This window comes from Elephantulus edwardii, unplaced genomic scaffold (genome assembly GCF_000299155.1).
Source record: "Elephantulus edwardii isolate Elephantulus edwardi_28Jun2011 unplaced genomic scaffold, EleEdw1.0 scaffold00104, whole genome shotgun sequence".
In the NCBI taxonomy this organism is placed as follows: Eukaryota; Metazoa; Chordata; class Mammalia; order Macroscelidea; family Macroscelididae; genus Elephantulus; species Elephantulus edwardii.
The window spans coordinates 3,634,482-3,640,452 of NW_006399854.1; positions in this window are offsets into that span (position 1 = coordinate 3,634,482).

Genomic DNA, 5,971 nt, shown 5'->3' on the forward strand with positions numbered 1-5,971 from the left:
TTTTTTTTTTTTTTTTTTTTACATTTCCTTTGGGCAAGTTTACACAGTGAAACTCTCCAAGAATCCTTATCTTCTATTGGCTTTCCAATCAACTGCTTCTCCCTCCTCCCAAAATAATGTACATCCTGAATACCGCATCTGTCTAAGCTAAGAAGAATTTCCTTTTGGGAGGTGAAAGCCTGCAGCTCCTCCTGTTCAGAGGAAAGTGCTAGTGACGGTAATGCAGGGTGACACTAAATAAACAGTTAGGGTGGACTGAAAAGATGGAGTTAATTATCCAGTGAGCTGCGTTTCAACTCAGACCATCAGGGGCTGATTTGTTTTGGCTCATAGTCCGAGGAAGGAGACGAACCATTCTCTTCTTCACATCTCTCTGGAATCCTGATCATTCATGTCTCAAACAAAGCAAAAGAAAAAACAAAAACTACTGCCCAGGAGTTCAAGCACTGACTCAATGAAATCTGGTTTATGATTCTCGCGCACTCTAGAGCCTCATCCTCTAACGTGAGCACTCAAAGCAATTTCAGAACACACTCTCAGGAAAGGAAAAAAAAAAAAGCACACAACAACCCATAATGGTCCAAATCTCTTTAGAGGCCTATTGATAAAGCGAGCCCATAGAGCTGCCTCTTAATCTCTTCACTCTGATTCTACGTGTTTATACAGCGACATGCTTGTAAAAACGAAAATGTAGGCCTGCTTTTCACGACGCTTTCTTTCCTCCTCTCCCTAAATAAAATAAAATAAAAAATCCGGCTCATGAAATTTTAGATGCAATTAGATTTATTGTTTTCGTGATTCACTGACTATCCGGTTTCTTCAGGTAAGCATGCACTTATATATAAATCCTCGTAACTTAAAACTTTTCCTTTTTAACTCTGCTCTTCCCTCCCCACCCCCCACATTCTGATATTAATAATCCCCGGCTGCCCCTCTTTCCGGGTCATTACGGTACTGCTGGTCTCTAATCAATCCTAATGCGATGGCAATTGGAGTCCCTGATGACTGCGGCTCGGGTTTCTTGTAATGGCTCTACCACATTTTCCTGGACCTCCTTCTTTAACCTGAGATGCCAGGGGGACGAGTCCCTTTCTCGGTTGCTGATTACTTCAAGATGTGGGGGCTGGTTGGAGCAGAAGGAGGAAGAGACACGCGCACAGCGTGGCTGCCACTGCAGGCTGGGCGGCTGGGGAGCACGGGCGTTTCCACCGGTGTTCGGAACCCAAAGCCTCTCTCTACTCTCCCTTTCCCGCCATTTCCAGGCCCAAAACCCAACCTAATGGATCAAAAAGCAGCTAGTTTTAGCAGATGTCCCCCAGACTATGATGCAAAGATGCCTCATGGTCCCAGGGCCTCCATGTCTCCTGCGGGTGCACACCCTACATCGCGCTCCCGGTCTCGGGACAGGCCTGGCCCCAGCTCAGGGACGAGCTTTTTGCAGTCCGCCAACCCCTGAGCCTCTCTGCTCCCCGATTTTGGTGTAGGGTTCCTAAAGAGACACTATTTTCCTGTCTCCTGCTGACCCCTGACCTTTCTCCTCTTCCTCATCCTCTGACTGCCTGAGACCTGCTGTCACCAAAAGTCGACTTCTAGAAGCTTGGCCCGGTCACGATGGCACTTGAGCCCTTCTCCCTGCCTTCTGACGGTCCATCCACTCCTCTCGGAATCCTAAGCCAACAAGGAAAAAGGTCTAAAACATGTTTCTTGCCAGTGGCACCCAAGGGGTGGGAACTTGCTCCAGACCTTCCTCTTCCCAGCCGAAAATTCCTCGGCCCAGGCCCAGCAGCGAAGCGATCAGCACGTTCGCAGCCTTCGAATCCGTCCATTTCACAGCCTAATGCCATTTAGTGTAACCCGAGTCCGAGATAATTGCCAAGTCTCTGCGGCGATACTTTTTTAAAATAAGATAATGCATCTGAATTGCGGAAGAAAGTGCTGCGGACAAATTGGGCGCTGAGCTCCCGAGATGGATCGCTTTGTTAGGGGCGGCCAGTGGTTTGTGACTCAATTAGTGCATTTCTGGGAGCCGCCTGTGTTCTGCAGCCTGGGGTCAGCGCGAGGCGAGCTCCCTCTGTGGTTCCCGGGGGTGGGGGCCCTCTAAGCCCACACATGTGCGGGTGCGTAGCCACGCCGTGGGAACTCTGGGGATGCATCCTCCCCAAAGCACACTAATTGGGTTCTAAAAGATCCAGATTTTTGCCGACGGAAGTTTGGCTATCTCTGAGCCGTTGGTCTTAAAGAGAAGAAATATTGGTGGCGTGTGCTAGGAAAGCGCCCACTCTTCCTGCCTGTCTTTCTCCCACTCTCTCCACCAGCCTCAACTGGGACTCTGCAATCTGGGTCCCAACACTACAAAGGCTGGAACAGTCTTCCAGGAAGCCAGCAGAGAGAGGCTTCCAGTAAGAGGTCCCTAAGATCTTCCCTCACTACTTCCCAAGTTCACAAGCCACCCCACCCATCACCACGCACGCAGGCCTCCGCCCGGGCTTCTAACGCCCGGCCCAGAGTCTAGGATCCAACGCCTCTCTAAGCGCGAGTGCGCAGTCAAGTAAGTGCGCTTCGGCCTCGGGGAGTGGTCACCGCGCCTGGAGATTCGTCCCACCCGCCGACAGGCACGCGGAGCCTCCATCCTCGGAGAGCCGGGCCTCACCCCACCCTCGCCTCCCGCGCTGGGGAGCGCGCGCGAGAGAGCTCCGGGGTGCGGCGTCTGCGCCGGGAACGGCTCCACCCAGTTGTGCGGCCAGAGGTCGCGTGGCCCGACCTGGCAGGGAGAGAAGCCGGCGGGTGCAAGCAGGCCTCGGTCCTCCGCGCTCTCGCGTGCCGTCGCCCTCGGGCTGTCAGTGGGCCGAGCGGCTGAGAGGCGTCGGGAGGGTCGGGGAGGTGGGGCGAGGAGGAGGCGCGAGGAGGTCAGCGCAGCCTGGCTGGAGTGGCTCCGGCCCGCGGCAGGCGCAGCCGGAGGAGAAAGAGGGCGCTGTCTTCCTGGCAAAAGAGCCCTGGCTCTGCGGTCAGGAGCTGAAACAAACACAAAAAGAAAAATCTGCAGAGTATAGCCCCAGGGGTGAGGGGCGCACCGCGGGGAAGGCCGGGGGCGGGGGGGGTGGCGAAGTGGATTCACAGCCCAGCGCCCGGGGACTGCATGACCTGCCTCGGCCTCGCCTGCGCCAGGAAACCCAGAGCAGGACTCGAGGGACGGGAGTTTGTTTGGGCCCATCAGCTCTCGTTGCAGTCACCTAGCTTCAGGTCCATTCCTTCAGCCCCCTTCCTCCTCCGAAAAATTGCGGGCGACCCTTTACGATGGCACTTGGCTGGGAGCTGGCAAGTGATGTGCCGCACTTTGCCCGAGGTGATAAAAAACCCGCGAAGCCAGTCCATCCTTAACAAACGAAGAGCCACAGCAAGTGGCCCCACCTGGTGTGGCAGCTTCTTGTCCAGAAACAAAAAAAAGGGATGGGGGGAGAAAGAAAAAAGATGAAAGACTTGTTTACAATCATCCATTGGCTGAGGCGCACTCATGCTGAGATCAGTAAGGTACCCAAAGGTACCCATTGCCAACCATTCTCCACCCAACCCACAAATTTAAAAGGTGAATTATATTAATTTGGGAGAAAGTGCTATCTTCCCATTCCAGTACTACACGCTTCTCTATCATCTACAAAGAATCATGTTTCTTTGTCTTCCCAAGCTCTTAACAAACAGGGCAAAGGAAAACAAAGGGATCTCTAACAGTCCTCTTCTGTCTTCGAAAGCTCCCTCTGGATTAATGAGCGGAGTTACAGGCCCTCCTAGTTTGCACAGAGATACTTACATATCTGTTCCTAGTGCGTCTCACATCCAAGTCTCTGTTTGAATTTCCTGGGAAGCCTCGACTCTCCCATGGCCCCTCCAGCAGAATCCAGGTGGCCCTGCAGTTCCACAGGAGAGGGATTTCCTGCAAATTACTGGGTGGGCTGCAGTCCGCTAGTCTTTTCGTATTGAGAAACGCTTCTCATTGTGGGCACGTCTGTTTCTATTCATCCGATTTTCCAATTTCTTTGATCAACCTCAAGATTTTCTTGGCAAGCGGAAATTGACCATGCCACGAATATGATAACAACCCCCAATGGGGGGAGGGGAAGCTCATTTGTTTCCAAAGAGCACGAAAAAAGGGCTGATTGGTAGGAATGTCTGTAACATAGTCCAGTACATGTATGTTGTTGCAGTCTCTGAAGCAGTTTTGTGAAAACTGCTTTTGTCTCTAACATACTTTCTATCCTTCCCTCAGATGAACACACACCTGGGCTTCCAACAGACTTTGATAATCTTTATTTTAAAATCAGAACGTCAATGGTTTCCCCAGGAGAATTTCCCTTTAAAACAGATGAAAGGCAAAGTTAATACAATGTTCTCTTAATCCCTTTGCTACTGAGTCAAAAGAAATATTTTCTTCTGCTTGTGACTGACTGTACATCCTGCCATTTGGCTGTGGCAATAAGCAAATCGACCGGTAATAAAAATGTTTTGAGGTTGCATATGATGTGCAATTCTGTGGAAACCAAGGAAAGGCGAGGGAGGAGCCTGCCTCCGCAGGCAAGAGCTAGTAGATTTCTGAAAAAAGCTGCAAGAAAAGGACCTTTCACCTCTCATTAGTGATGCCATCAGTGCTGGGGCAGCGCGGAGCTGAGGTCATGTTACATATGGCACACAGTCTGCTCAGCACTTGAAACTTCAGCTTTGAAATCTTAGAGAGGGGAAAGGTCATCTTTAATAAGCTAAAGTCTGGGGCTCCCATTCCTCTCACTGCAAGCTGGGTGGGTGGGTGTCCATATGCTTCAAACCCTTTGCACAAGTTTGTTGTGGTGTTTTTGTTTTGTGGCATGTTTTTGGGTTTTTTTGTTTTGTTTTCTTAAAAGTTGCAATTGAGTTGATTTTTAGTTCATGTCTTCATTTAAGCGGTAATGTTTTAGCTGTTAATACTCCAAAAGGCCTTGTATTTTTACAGCAACTTTGCCAGCTTTCCTTTTCTTTTTATGCAATCATAAAACTGTCTGTTCTGAGTGATAGCTTTTTAGAACTCAACTTCCCAGGAGAAATGAAGTGTATCTGTCCATCTGCATACATGGGTATAGACTTGTGGCTATAGAGTTACCCTTCTGAGTGGAGTAATTTAGACTTCACTCTTGTATACTGCATAATTTCCTGAACCTTCAAAACATTAAAACTTCCATACTATGGAAAAGCTCCAGTTTCTGTAACTTCCTGGGTACTACTAAAGTTTGTCATGCCAGTTACTGAAATTTCACATTTTATTTCTACCATGTGGAGAAACTCTCAAATCAGAATATACTGATTCTTCTACAAGGTTTAAAGTTAAGGCTAACTGACAGATGCTATGATGGTAGATGTAGCACTGGGGGGAAAATGTACTAATATCTCACTTCTTGTTCAGAAAATATTAGGAACACTTGTGAATGCTTAATCCTCAAATTTGTTCAAGAAGTGAAGTCAACCAAAACCCAAGCAAGTGAACTATTCCCAGATCTCTTTGCAGCCACTGTGGGGATGGATATAAATACTCCTCTTTCATGTAACTCTGCAAGGAACTTTTCAATAGTGATTTGTCATTTAGTTAGTTTCCTTTTTTTGCTCCTCTTCAGGAGAAGCAGCCTCAGCACATCACATGCAGTTTCTGCTTTTTGAAATATTTCTGTTTATTTTATCTGATTAGCTATATGTCCCAGATAGTGGTGGTTTCTTAATTTCCTTTTTATTTTTTAAAAGATGTATATTATATGCTGTTAAAAGTAAAATCTTTGCAAATTATATTTTATAACTTTAAATGAAGGTGTTATAAGTTGACCTTTTAAAAAAGACAATGCTATGTGGTAGCAAACTTCAGGGAAGTAAACTAGTGATTTTTAAAATCCTTTCCCTCCCTCTACAAATTGGTAAGACTGTAACAATCTCCAAACAGCTTCTTAAACCAGCTAGGAAC